The sequence below is a fragment of the Cynocephalus volans genome, chromosome 4 (genome assembly GCF_027409185.1).
Source record: "Cynocephalus volans isolate mCynVol1 chromosome 4, mCynVol1.pri, whole genome shotgun sequence".
Lineage (NCBI taxonomy): Eukaryota > Metazoa > Chordata > Mammalia > Dermoptera > Cynocephalidae > Cynocephalus > Cynocephalus volans.
In genome coordinates, this window is record NC_084463.1 from 49,607,327 (window position 1) to 49,622,308 (window position 14,982).

Below are 14,982 nucleotides of genomic sequence, written 5' to 3' on the forward strand. Positions count from 1 at the left end.
AAAGCCCTCAGGTACTGAGCTTTGCTTTGTTGGGAAACATTTTATTATTGTCTCAATATTCTTACTCATTATTCATCTTTTAGGATTTTCTATTTTTCAAGGAATTTATTCATTTTCTCTGGTTTATCCAATTTGTTTGTGTATAATTGTTCATAATATTCCTTTATGGCCCTTTGTATTTCTATGCTATCTGTGGCAATGTTTCCTTTTTCATCTCTGATCATATTTATTTGAGTATTCTTTCTTTTTTTAGTTTAGCTAAAGTTTCATTCATTTTACTTAACTTTTCAAAATACCAACTTTCTATTTAGTTGATCTTTTAATTGTTTTTCTGTCTTCAGCTCATTTATTTATCCTTTAATCTTTATTATTTATTTCCCTCTACTAATTATGGGCTTAGTTTAGTTTTGATTTCTTAGTTTCTTGAGGTGCTACATTTAGCTTATTTGAGACTTTTCTTTTCTGATGTGGGTGTGTATTGCTGTAAACATCTCTCTTAGAACTTCTTTTGCTGTATCCCATAGGTTTTGTATGCTGTTTTTATTTTTGCCTCCAAATTTTCAAAATTTTATTTTTAATTTCTTTATTAACCCAGTGGTTGTTCTGTAGCATGCTGCTTAATTTCCATGTATTTCTAAATATTTTGATATTTCTCCTTTTACTTATTCCTATTATTATTATTTTTGTTAATATATTATAATTATATAAAATATATTAATATAATAAAATATTAACATTATTGTTAATATTGATATGATTTTTATTGATTTCTGTTATTAATTATTGAATGTGATTGTCATTGTGGTCAAAAAAAGTACTTAATATAATTTTAATCTTCTTAAGTAAGTAAAGCCTAAAGGCGAACATGGGAACAATGAAGACTAAACTCAGATTAGTGAAACCTTCAGGGGAAGATTGCAGGATGGACTGGAGTGGGCTACTCATGGGTCTCTGATCATGTTTTTTAAGTTTAGAGCTCCATCATGGGTGTTTGTTTTTTAAAAGAATGCTTTCTGTATGTTTGAATATTCATTAATAAAACATGTACACATATATATGAGAAAAAACATACACCCAAAATATTAGATGCATTTATTGCTGAGTAACAGAATTATGGGTAGATTTTACTTTTTTAACTTATACTTCTATGTATCTTCTAAGAATTTCTTTTAAATGTGTGTTATTCTCATTATCTGGATAAAAGTTACAAAAATGTTTTAGCACAGACAGACAAACAGAAAGAGACAGCCACACAGAGCCAAGGGAAGGTCATAACTGATTTTCTAAATATTCTTTTATTTTCTCCAACATTTTATGCTCTTACTGTAGGACGCTAAACTCAATTATCTCTCTATCTCATACTTATCTTGCTAAGAGAAAATTTTAAATTAACCCAACAATCACCCTACACCCTGCCTGCCATTCAATAAATTCTATAATTGGATTAAGGTACTGATTACTAACAGGGAGTCTTACTTCTAACCTACAGTCCATCTGCCACAAAGCAGCCAAGATCTGCCTTTAAGAAATAATTCAGATGTTGTTTCTGAACTCCAGACATAGATAGCCAATTTCCTAATGTGAATATCCACTTGATGTCTAATAGTCACTTCAAATATCCAAAAGCAGATTCCGAATCTTGCCAAGCTAACTCCACCCACCTGCAGCCTTCCCTGAATCACCACCCAATCATTCTGGTACATCAGGCCAAATCATTGTCATAATTCGTGATTCCTCCCTTTTTTCATGGCTTATATCAAAGCCATCAGCAGATGCTATTGACTCTTCTTTCAGAAATATCTGGAACAAGTCTATTCTCACCACTCCTGTCCTGGTCTGAGCCACCATCAACTCTAACCAAGATCATTGTAAATGGTTCTTAACGAGCATCCTCTTTTCCACTGTTAGTGCACAACTATCTTTTCTTAACACATCACAGAGAGTGACTCTATAAAAACAAATTGAGTTTAATCATGTCACATCAGCTAGAAACAGTCAATGGCATCCGATGTTAATCAGAGAAAGTACCTCAAGCCCTTTGTCATTTTTCCTTAACACCACCTTTGACGTTGTCTCTTACCACTTGTAAATTACAGTCTGTCAGAATTGGCAAACAAGGTTTGCAACACATCTACTGTTACCAGGAAAACCCACTGCAATCCCTGACAATAATAAAGGCATGCAGATGATGTTTGCAGCCACAACAGCCTCCTTGAATTCCTTGCTCACGTGGAGCTTTATCCTGCCTCAGAAAATTTGCAGTTGTTTCCTCTGCTAGGACACAATTCTTCCAAATATCAGCAAGGTGCTTCCAAAAATCAGCTTGAATACAAACATGTTGTCTGAAGTTGAATTTTCTGATGACCCTCATAAGTCCGTGCAGCTTGGACATGTGGTTTTCTGAGGGAAGAACTGAAAATCACAGGGGTGATCCCAGAGGAAAAGGGCTTCTGTAGCCAACTAAGAGTCCTAGATGTCCTGCCAAGTGCTCTGCCCAGCTTTCTCCCATCAGCGTTGTCACCAAGGCCCTGCTGTTGAGGTGGAAGCTGGTCACTCAGAGCAGCTGTCAGGGAGGGGACCCCACAGGCTCGGTGTGGGGGCTAGGAAACAACACATCTGCCAGGTTCTAGGACATCCTTGGAACAAGGACCTTGAGTAACAATGTAATGGTGAATCAGCCACTTCTGAAATCATTGGAGTGGTCACACAGATGCAGGGAATGCAAATTGGAAGGAGCGAACATAGCCTGAGAGGAATTTTGTGCTATATACTGCCTAGGACACATGGCTGGGTGTTGTTCCCCAGGCGTGTCTGCTCAGAAAGTTCAGGGAGAGTCACGTTCTGTGGGCTGCTTCCTGGCACAGCAGACCTTCCAGGTCATTTGTAACCATATGACATATATCATAGGAACTCATACCTCTCCCCTCATTGGGAGGAAAAGGAAGGTGTGCCCGTGGAGCAGGTGGCAGATGAATGAGACCTTTTCTGGCAAGAGAAGAGAGGTCGGTACGGTGTTCCAAGAAAACATAGAAGTTAGAAGTAAAGTGTAGAAGTGAGAAGAGAATGATGACCCAAATTGTGTTTGGAGAAATAGATAGATCTATCAATAGATAGATAGGTAGGTAAATAAATGAACATAGATGATGGAAGGATGAAAGATTGGATGAATGGATGGATGGCTAGATGGACAGATAGGTAGAGAAAATGAGAACGTGAAAGAAAGGGGGTATATGTATTTATATTTGGGCGTATGTATATATACAGAGAGAGAGAGAGATAGAGACAGAGAGAAATTTCTTATCTGCAAATGGAGCTGCAGTGTAGTGGGGAGGAATGGAGCCAATGGAAGAAGGGATAAAAAGAAAAAGAGAAAGGAGATTTGTGAGTGAAAATAAAGCAATTAAGTTGATTACCAGGATGGCTTAGTTTGGAGTAAGTGGGAGGGTAGAAAGGAGAGGAGGATTTGGGATGGTTTGGGGCCATCGCAAGAGGATGGAAACAAAGAGTGCGAAATGCTGGAGGCGGGTACACCCGAGCACAGGTTTTAACCCGTGCATGGACAGTCCCAGTAGCCACATTGCAAGATCACAGGCCGAGGGCTGGGGGAGAACACAGGCTGTCCATGCGTTTGTATTTGGGAGGTAAACAGGGGAGGCAATTTAGGGATCCAGCAACGTGGGATGAAGCATATATGCAGAGGTGACTAACTGAGACTCCCTGTGCATTTGGGACAGAATGATAACAAACTTAGGGGCACAGAAGACTTTTAGGTAATCACGCTGACTTCCTAACTTACATAAGAGGCTATGAAAGTAAATTTCAGAAAATTGAAATAATGTGACCAAAGTAGCACACCTAATGTGACACAAAACTGAGGTTGGAATAATTAAAACATCCTTTATTTAATGCTTTATTCCATCTTTTTAGAAGTTATAATTTTGGGGTGTCATATGTTTTAACCCACTTAAAAACCCACAATTTTATGAATCAAGGAAATTCTGAACGTTCATTTCTAATACGTGTATAATTTACTGTGCCCCGAGGAAGGAGGGCTCAGGCCCCTTCTCCAGCGTGTCACTGGAGGGTGAGTGGCCAGGGTCCTTCTGGAAGCTCGTGCTCGCAGGCAGCTCAGGGGGACGGAGGCCCCGCAGGCACCTGCGGAAGGAGGCCGGGCCCCGGGGGGTCTCCCAAAGCTGAGGTCCTCGCGCTGCGCTCTGGCTGTTTGTGAGAAGGAGCCGCGGCCTCGGGCAAAGGTTCTGCAACTGTCTTGAGCCTGGGTTTTCTCTTCTGTGAGATGGGGATGTTGAGCCCCCAGGGACCTGTCAGCTTCCAGCCTGCTCACGTCCCCACGCGGACCCGCGAGCTGATAACCCGACTCCCATTCCTGACGGGCCAGGCCACGGCCTCGGCGCCCCTCAGCAGCCCGGCTCTGCTGACGCCCCAGCTGCTGAGACCCCAGCACTGGGAGGCCTGGGGGGAGGCGGAGGCGGAGCCCAGTCCTGAAGCGCCACCCAGCCGGTCCTCCGCCAGCTCTCGGCAGCCTGGAGACTGAGGCCACAGCCCAGGAGGCCGGACGTCTGCCGTGCGCGCCCCCGCAGCGTCTTTTGGTCCAGCCGGCCACCGTCCCCAACGTTTGCGCCGCGGTGCACGCTGGGACGTGCGATGTCGGAAGCCGCCGGCGCTTACCAGACGAGAGGCACAGCAGCCGGTAGCAGGGCTTAGGTTGGGCCGTGAGGTGCTGTGTGGGGCCTGTGGCTGCCCTGTGCGCCGCCCTCCCGCCAAGGGCGCCAGAGCACGACAGCGACCACCCAGGACCAGGTGAGGCGGCGGCGGAGAAATGGGACAGGACGGGGGCGGCGGCGGGGGTGGGGGCGGGGCGATTGGGCGGGCCGGGCCGAGTGCGCCTTGGGCCTGGATCCACAGCCCCCAAGTACGGGGCGTTTCGGGCGGACCCTTGGGCACTTGCGCCCCTCTTCCCTACAGTGGGTCCCCGGAGCGCTGTCCAGGTCCCGAATCCAGGGGGCGCTGGCCTGTGCGCCCCGGTTTCCGCGCGTGGAGGAAAGCGCCGCCGCAGCACCCACTAATGGGGTGTCGTAGATGGTCCCCCTGCACTCTGGAGCTGGGGACTCTGACTCTGGGTGTTTCCCCTCCGCCCTTTCTGCCCGTTGTCCAAGTTGTGAAAAGGTGCCTCCTGGGTATGGGGACAGGGGACAGCTCCCTCAGGGGCTTCCGCTTCTGCGTCGGCCCGCAGAAACCTTCGGGGGGCCTCCTAGGCTCTTGTTTCACGTCTACCCGACCTGGAAGCTCTATCTGGGATGTCCACTATGGTGACCACTAGCCAGGTGTGGCTATTTCAGTCAACTTTAAAATGAAGGGTTCCTTTCCTCAGCCCCAGTAGCCACATCGCAAGCTCTCAGTAGCCACGAGTGGCTGGTGGCTGCTGTATTGGACGGTGCAGACAGGGAAACTTGTGGTCATCACGGAAAGTTCTGTTATCTGGGGTACTGGACAAGATGGGACTGGCCCCTGCTGCTTCTCCCCCTCCTCCTGCCAGGCGCCATGTTAGCCACACCTGGCGCCTCTTCCTCCCTCCCCTGCAGGCTGGCCTGCCCTTCCTTCCTGGCCTTGGGGGTAGCTGGCCGTCCTCCCGCAGATCTGAGTTCACTGTCACTCGCTCACCTTCCTGACCACTCTTTCCCAGTATCTCCTGTCTCGGTTTCCTTCTCTTTTCCTTCCCAGCACTTCATGTTTTGTCATTGCTACTTATCTGCTGGTTTTCCGTTTTATTTGTAGTCTCTGAGGCAGAGATTGGGATTATTGCTTACTCTATGCCCAGTCTGGACACAGTATTAGATTGAAAGATACAGATGAAATCTGTTAACAATTGGAGTTCTTTGGCTGGTAGAAATGGTACTTTCGTGTGGTTGAACCTCATATGTCATCCTAGGTCCTCAGTAGAAATCTGGTGCAGCAAATGTGTGGACAACAGGGCAGCACAGGGTGAGGAACACAGTTGTGATTGCAGATGGCTGCGGGAGACTAGCAAATCTGAGAAGGCTTCCTGGAGGAGATCGAGTTTTAGCCGGGTCACCTCTATCCCTCTTCTGCTCCTCTGGCCTGGCTCTGCACACATTCAGCAGCCTGTGGCTAATAGTTTCCATTTTGTTGTTTTAGTTTTTCTTCAAGGTTTCAGCTTTTGGATATTTTTATTAAATTAATTGTTCTGTTTTTCTACTTATTAACTTATTGCTTTTTGCTAACAGTTAATAATTCCTTCTGTTTTTCCTGTTTATCTTATCACTGTTTTTGGAAATGATGTGTGTGCTTGATTCACTTGTTCACATTCTTTTCAGAAAAGTACTTCATGTTTAAGGTGTGATGCTTAAGTTCCAATAGAGCAGATTTTCTTTATCATTGCTGTCTAAAGTTCTGCAGTTTTGGTATATATTTTCTTTTTGGCTCAGGAGTTTTTAGGAGCAAGTTTTAAAATTTCCAAAAAGAGGTTCTTTTGATTTATTGGTTTTACTATTATAGTAATTTGAGTTGCATTTTGATGAGAGAATACTGATTCCTCTTTTGAACTTTTGGGTTTCAGGAAGTTTTCTTGTGGCCCTAACATGGAGTCAGGTTTCATCACTGTTCCACTGGGGCTTAAAAAGAAGATTGAGTTTCTATTTCAAGTTGGCAGAGGTTTGATGTGTATGACAATGAATTTTACCACCTTATTTGTTTTATTTAGGTCGTGTATAACCTTTACTTAGTTTTTGTTCTCTTGCTGTGTTGTGGACCAAGAGAAGTGAATTAGTCTCTACCATTGGTACATTTCTGCCCATTTCCCCTTGTGTCTCCAGTGAATGTTGGCAGCTATGTTGTCTGGTGCATAGCTATTTGTAATGATTATATTTTTTTCTGAAGTGCACCCATTAGTACCAAAGTACCCTTTTCCTCATTTTTACTTTTTGTGATCGTAAGATGATGACTCGTGCTTTCCTGAGTTTGTATTTGCTTACCACATCTTTGCCCATTCTTTATGTTTAACCCTTCTAGACTACTTTAAATGTGTTTCTTGTATGTCACATAAAGGTGGGTTTTCCTTTGTGATTCAGTCTGAGAATCTTTTCCCCCCACTTTCTCTAGGTAAGTTCAACTAATTTACATTTATTGATAGGTCACATACATTTCATCTTAGTTTTGTTGTGTATGTGTTTGTATTTTTTTAGTCTTTTGTTCTGTGATCTGTTTTCTTTGCTTTTGTTTTAGTTTCGGTACTTTGATATTTGGGAGAGTCTATACCTTTGTCTCTATGAGATATTGTAATAACATTTCATATAATGTCATATACTGTCTGTAGCACTGTATGTCTATGGGGATCATTTATTAAGTACCTTCTGTGATGGACAGAATGTCATTTCCCCCCATCTCTGCCTTTCCCCCAGTTAACCACACTGTACCCTGGCACCAATGAGCATGTCATGGCACATGGCAGAAAGGGACATTGCAGATGTGATTAAGGTTATGGACCGTAAAGTAGACCGACTAGCCTGGATTACCTGGGTGGGCTCAATGTAGTTAGCTGAGCCTTGAAAAGCAGAGAACTTTCTCCAGCGAGAAGTGAGAGAGGTGTGGTGAAGGGATGTCAGAGAAGTCCCAGTGCAAGGACTGTAGCAGAGGGGTCTAGGAGCTAAAGGTACCCCCACCTCTCACCACAAGCAGCAAGGACACAAGTACCTGGACTCTTCTTGCAACCCAAGTTGTTTTTCCAGCATCTCCAGGAAGGAGCACAGCCCAACTGGACTTCTGACTTATGGAAACTGTGAGAGAGCAAATTTGTGTGCTTTGAGCTGCTGAATTTGTGGTAATTTGTTATGGCAGCAATAGGCGACTAAGACATCTTTTTGAGTCATTATAAAATTAATGTGTTTTGTTATCTTTCTCCCATCACCCAGTTTTAGCTAACAATAATACCTTTCTCAGTGTTTGCTTTTATACTCTGACATTTACTTGTATTTCTGTTATTGAAACGTCAGCTTTAAATGATACCCTTTGGCTGCATTTCTTACTGATGGGGCGATGAGCTAATTATTTCTCATCTTTTCTCATGTCTCCCCCTGCCCCCAGTTTGTGTCATTTGAGTCATTACTCCGTAGTTGGGGACTGTATTATCTGCATTCTTGTCTGTCACCATCAGCCCACATTGGTTTCTGTCTTACATCTACAGATAAATATATTCAGTGCTCATTGACAGCCCTTTTGATGGTGTTTCCTCCATCAAATCTTGATCAGCTGAGGCTTGTCTTGGGGATGTTTTCTCAGAATGGCTGATGGGGTTGGTGACCCTGAGTGCTGGATGTTCAGAACTGTGGCTTTGGGGCTTACAGGACAGCTTGAATGTTGATGGAATCCTTGGTCGAGACTGTCATTCTCTGGCCATTTTGTAGATGTCACTCACTGTCTAATGATTTGAATATTGCTTTGGAGAAATCTGAGGACTGCCTGGTTTCCCTTTATAAGTGATTTAGTTTCTCTCTTTTTACCTCATTCTGTTCACTTTTCTTATCTCTATCATTTGTGATACTTTTTAAATAGGATTTTTTTTGTTCGTTTAGTTGTAGGAGTTTATACACACAGACGTATATATGTATATATTCTGGATATTAATCCCTTAACTGATATGTTTTCTCCCATTTGTGAGTTGCATTTTCATTCTGTTGGTAGTATGTGTTATAGCACCAGCCGGCTACCCACCAGAGGGTAGATTGAAAAAGAGACTGCACCCAGAAAATTGAATTCAAAGGGAGTTTATTCCGGCCAGGACGGCAGCAGCCAATTTCTGAACTGTGGCCCCGAGCCTAAGTTACTTTCAGTTTTTAAGGTCTCCTCGGTGCAGATCTTCCGTTGTATTTTTAGCCAATGCAAGCAAGCCTCGAGTACATAAACTAATTTTGTGGTTAGCAATCAGCAGGGGTTTTCCACCCTTCCCTTCCCCCCTCTTTATTTCCTTAAACAAAACAAAATGGATTTTTTTACATAAAATGGTGTAACTTATGTCAAGCTTTGAACTGTCAGCTTAGTAGCCGGATCTGATGGCTTTAGCACTTATGGCATAAACTGCATCCTGTTGGGCACACAGGATGTTCTGCAAGAGCAAGCAAACTGGTTTAAAGAAGCCAAAATATGCAAGTTATAGCAGAGCATACAGTTTTGCACAAAAAAGCATGTTTAGTTTAAATGGGTCAGTGGTTGTGAGTTAAACCTAGGTAAAGAAGTTTCTTGGGTATGGGTCTATCACACCTGGGTGTAAGGGCAGGAAATGTGGTTACTTGAGGAGGGGTCTGTTTTAGAGAGCTACTCTGTTTCTCATCTACATAGGAAAAAGCTGGCCGTCTGTGGTTTTCTTGCTAACACAGGAACAGGCTTGTGACCACAGAACTATAGAGTGTAGAATGTATTTAGCTGTTTTTACAACTGGGATAAAGATGGGGTCTGTCATGTTAACTTGCGACATATGCTTTGATGCACAAAAGTTTTTAATTTTGATAAAACCCCATTTTCTATTTTTTCTTTCGTTGTCTGTATTTTTGGTGTCATAGATAAGAAGTTATTGCTAAATTCATTGTCACAAAGCTTTCCTATGTTTTCTTTTAAGAGTTTTATAATTTTAGGTCTTACATTTAAGTCTTTGAAAAATTTTGTGTTCATATTTGTATATGGTTTAGGGTAAGGGTCCAACTTCATTCTTTCACTTGTGGCTGTCCAGTTTTACTAGCACCATTTGTTGAAAAGGTGATCTTTTCCCCATTGAATGGTCTTGGGACCCTTGTTGAAGATCTGGAGCTTCCTACCTAATGGGGCTGGGGCAGTGCGTTCATCCCTGCAGCCTGTCCTGTGCCTCTGGTCGCCTCCTCCCTGTGCAGCTCATTTACAGGTTTGCTGTTTCCTCCTGAGGGGGCTGGGCCTACCTGCTGGCAGGAGGCTGTGGGACTGGCCTGAGCCAGGAGCACATGATCTGGTTGAAGAGCTCCAGGGAGGGGCCTCCTTGAGACCTGGGGTTAGCCTGGGTTGAGTGAGCTGGGGATTGGCTGTGGTGGAAGCATGCAGAGGCCCCAGTCTTGTGTGAGGTATACTGTGCCTCAGGTATGCTCACATGTGCCTCAGGGTCCTTTCCTCTGCTGCTCCTGGGGCAGTTCCAGCTTGCAAGAGGCTCCTTGATGCCTCTCTGAACCCTGTGTGAACACTAGCTAATTAATCCCGGAGCTGCTTGCCTCCCTGCCATGTGGCTTGAGGAGTGAGTGTGCCACGTGGCACTGCAGTAATGCACTGTAATGCACTGCTTGGCTGGGAAGGAGGGGTTGGGGAGCACTTGAGCCTGGGGGCTAGGCCAACAGATTGAGAGGAGAGGCTTTAGTTGCCATGGTGACACTCACTCGGAGGTGCGAGGCTCCATCCTCACTGGCAGTGGCCCTCTGGGGAAGGGTGACTGTGCCCACTGTGCAGAGAAGAGTGAGGCACTCTGGGTCACATCACCTACCTGGAGGGGCAAAGACTTCCACTAACCTGCCACTCCACCATGGCCACAGCCACTCTATGTGGTTGTCGACATTTGGACCACAGTTGTCCTTTCTCCTGTTGATGTGCATCTGTGCTGTCTCAGGTTGGCTGATCACGACAAGGCTGCTCTGACCATGGGGTTTAGGGCTCTTGGAGACATGTGTTTCCAGCTCTCTTGGTAAGTGCCTAGGGGTGGGATGGCTGGGTCAGGGTCAAGGTCAGTGCATCTTTATCAAAAACTGCCCAGCAGTTCTCTGGAGTAGTGGCTTCGTTGTACATTCCGCCGGCAGGGGACACAGTTCCTGGTGCTTCTTGTGAGATGACTGTGTGACACACTTTCTGGTAGCCTTGTTTCAATTTAGGATTCTTTTCTGAGCAGTTTACCACATAACTAAATATGTGCTTGTGGACACTATTTAAAGTTGCTACATACTATATAGATATGTAACATGATTTATTTTTTTCTTTTTATTGACTAGGCCATTTCTAATATTTTGTTCTTTATTTTACAACACTTCTGGCTTCTGCTTCTTTCTCTTTGGACTCATTGAAGCAGAACTCTTGGAGTGGTGGGGGTTTCTCTGCCTGATCATTTTGCAGGTGGCTTGTGTTGCTTTGTGCCCCCACAAGCAGCATCTGAGGCTGGGGTCCCACTGCACCGCCCCCACCCTGTGTCCTCAGTTGTCCAGCTCCACTAATCTGACTGGCAGGTCCTGGCGTCATGTGCTCCTAACTGCGCCTGTGGTTTCTCCTGTTTGTTTCTCGCTTGCTGACGGGTCACGTGCCTTTCCTGCTCACATCCACACTTTACTTCAGATTATGTTTGAATGTTTTTAAAAATAAACTTGTAGGAGTGCCTTACATACTAAGGATAGCAGCCTTTGTCATATGTGTTCCAAATATATTTTCAGTTTATCTTTTTTGCCTGTGTTGCATTTTGATTTACAGAAGCTTTTAAAAATTATGCTGCCAAATCTGTTTTTCTGTGTGTTTAACATTGCTTTTGTGTTTGGTAGATGTTTTCTTTTGGGTTGTTTTGATGTTTTATTTTGAATTTATTTTTAAACTACTTAACTCTTTAATCCATCTGGAATCTATTTTGGTGTAAACTGTGAGCTGAGGTACTGTCTTACATTGTTTTCTAAATCATTCATTGGTTTCTGGGCACATTGGATGATGGACGTGTGCTGAGGAGATGAGTGAAGGTGCTCTCGGAGCAGCACCTCTGAGGATGCCGCCACTTCCCGTGGTTGACAAGGGGCAGTGAGGGTGTGGGGAAACTCCATCCTGTATAGCAGAGGGACAGGGTAAGGGGCAGGGCCAGGCATGTCTGGGTGGCAGCCTTGTCAGCTTCCCATGTGACCTCAGGCCTGCTTCTCTCCATCGTGGAGCTCTGGTCCTAGTTTGGCTCTCACTGCTTGGCCAGATCCAAGAGGCTGGCAGTCCAAGATCAGGGCGCCAGCAGAGTCGGTTCTGGTGAGGGCCCTCTGTGTGGCCTCATTCACAAGGGCACTAATCCCACTGTGAGGGCTCTGCCCTCATGACCCAGTCACTTCCCAAACACCCCCTCCTTGGGGCTTAGAGTTTCAACATGTGAATTTTGGGAGGATGCAGACATTCAGAGAATGGCAGAGCCCATTGGGTGCCAGTGTCACCCTTGCAGTTCTCAGGGTTCTCTTTGAAGGAAACAGGAAAACAAGACATGCTGTGCCCACTGTGTGAGGCACCTCCTGGTCCTTCCCACCTACTCCTCCAATAGCCCTGCCAGGCATACATTGCTTCCCCACTTTTGAGTGTATGGACAGACTTGGGGACACAAGAGATGAGAGACTTTCTCAAGGAAGGTCACACACTGATCAAGGCAGAATGGAGATTCAGACCTGGATCCCCTCCGTGGTCCCCAGTCTCCCCTGACTCTTCTGGGATGGTGTCTCCACATGTTTCTAACAGCCTCCCGTGCAGCCTCCTGCCCAGGGGCCTCCGTAGCACTCATGGGCCTGGTGGGGCAGCCTGGAGCCAGAAGGCCTGGCCTCCCCCATTCTTGCACACTCCTGGTTTTGTGTTCTCCAGGCCCAGTTCATTCCTTTCCGCTCTCCTCCTATCCTCCATGCATCCACAGGTCTTTATTATTTAAAGCCTGGGCCTGGCTGTATGCTGGGGGCTGAGTAGGAATGAGGGGTACCTAGGAGAGGAAGCAGCCTCCTGCTTCTAGGACGCTGTGTCTCTTGGGCCTCAGCTGCCAGACTGGCTGTCTCTGTGCAATGAGGTTGGGCAGGATTCGTGGGCACAATTGAGTAACTTGATTTGCTGATTTAAGGGTCAGAGCTGTGAGAGACCGTGCCACATGTGCAGTGCTGAATTGGATTGTGGACTTCACCAGAAGCTGCACCAAAGGCTGCCTAGTGGGCTGAGCACTTGGGCCAAGCCTGCCCAGTGGATCCTTGCTGAGTCTCAAGGAAGCTGGCTTTCAGTCCCAGGGCCCATCCTGCCAGGGCACACCCTCCCCTCTGCCAGCCCTGCTTCCTCTTCCCTGGAGAGACTTAGGGACATGCCTGTGGTCTCCCTGACCACCATGTGCTGTGGGGGTCCTCATCTGCCACCTGCCCTGCTCCACAGGCACTTTTCAGCTGCTGTATGGGCCCCAGAGTAGGCCAAGCCCTGGGTGCACATCCCTGTCCGCCCGGGCAAAGCTTAATTCTTCTTTTCTGCCTGTGTGGCCTTCTCTGCTGCCTGCAGCCAGTGTTCCATCTTGTGTCTCCTTGGATGGTCTGTCTTTAGGTTTCAGGCCACTCAGTTTCCCTGAGACCTCAGTGCTCTGATAAGTCCATGAAATTGATGATTTTATAGTTTGTAGCTTTTTTCTTTTGTGGTTTTTTTTTTTTTTCCTATTTTTTGGTGGCTGGCCTGTACTTGTAGCTTTTTCTTATAGGTACATTAGGACCACACTCTTTCTAGCTTCCCACATCGTAGGCAGAAGAGGACTCTCTTGGTGTCACTTTAAATTGCATTTCTGTAATTATGAGTGAGCTCGAACGTCTTTTCATATGTTTAAGCACCAGTTTTATATTGTGTGTGAGAGCAAATTTTCTGGTTTTTTTTTTTTTTCTATTTACCTGCAGTTTTACTGAGCTCTCTGTATATTAGGGATTGGTATGAGTCAAATGTGTTCCCCAAATTTCAGATATTGGAAACTTGTTCCCTGCTGTGACAGTGCTAAGAAGGTAGGAGATTTGATTATGGTATTTGAAAGGTGAGGCCATTGACCAGTGTTTGAATTGTGCGGCCCTTGGGAATGGATTAACCCATTCGTGGTGTGGCAGGTTGATGGCAATGAGTTAGCATTGGTGTGGACTGGAGGCTTTATAAGGGGAACACATAGGACAGCTCTTGATCTTGCCCTTCTTGCTGTGTGATACCGTTTGCCACAGGACCCTGTAGAGACTTCCCACCCAGAAGAAGGCCCTCACCACCCACGCCCCCTGGACCATGGACTACCTAGCCTCCAAAACTGTGAAAAATAAATTTTGTTCCTTCACAGACTACCCAGTCTCAGGTACTCTGTTTTAAGCAACAGAAAAAGGACTAATACAGGGATCTTATTAGCCTTTTATCTGTGACACATGTTGCAAATATTTTCTCTCAGCTGATCAGTTGTCCTTTTACTTTGCTTGTGGTGTTTTTGGTCATGCAAATTTTGGTTTGTTTTTTAAGTGTCTTCACATGTGTCTGTCTTTCCTTTCATAGCATCTTGATTTTGAGCCCTACCTAGGATCCTTTTCCCTACACACAGGTTAAAAAGGAATTCACTTAAAAAAATTATTTTGCACATACCTTTATTATTTTATCTTTTACATTAATAGCTATGATCCATTTGGAGTATATTCCTTTTATTATGTGGGGCATGTACCATTTTTTCCCCCAAATGGCTAACCAGATGTCCCAGCACCATTTAGTAAGATGTACTTCTTTGATTTATAATGCTGCATTCATCATAAGCTAAATTTCTGCATGTACATGGGTTTATTTTTAGGCTTTCTTTCTTATTCCATTGGGTTATTTATGTTTTCAATCAAAGTATCTTATAGAGACTTTCTAGCATTTTTCATAATAGCTCTGTTGTGATATAATTCACATACCCTAAAGTTCACTTATTTGAAGTATACAATTCAGTGGTTTTCAGTCTATTCAGAGTTGTACATCCATCACCACTGGCAAATTCCAGAACATTTTCATCAACCTAAAAGGAAACCCCATATGCATTAGCAGACACTTCCTATTCCCCTCCCCCGACTCCCTGGCCACCACCTGTCCTTCTGTTTCTGTGGTTTTGTATATTCTGGACAATTCATATCAGTGGAATCACATACATTGTGTGTGGTCTTTCAAGTCTGGCTTCTTTAACTAACAATGTCAGGATTCACCCATATTTTCCCA

The 14,982-nt window shown here is 44.8% G+C and overlaps 1 protein-coding gene across 4 annotated transcripts in view; it reads left to right on the forward strand.

Annotated features, from left to right (window-relative positions):
• Positions 1-4,656: 4,656 nt before the first annotated feature.
• LOC134374703 (zinc finger protein 658B-like) overlaps positions 4,657-14,982 on the forward strand; it is a 67,630-nt gene continuing 57,304 nt past the window's right edge. For all 4 annotated transcript variants that reach the window (XM_063092625.1, XM_063092622.1, XM_063092624.1 and 1 more), the window contains exon 1: positions 4,657-4,818. The gene's annotated coding sequence lies outside the window, so the exon portion shown is untranslated. The remainder of the gene's footprint in view (positions 4,819-14,982) is intronic.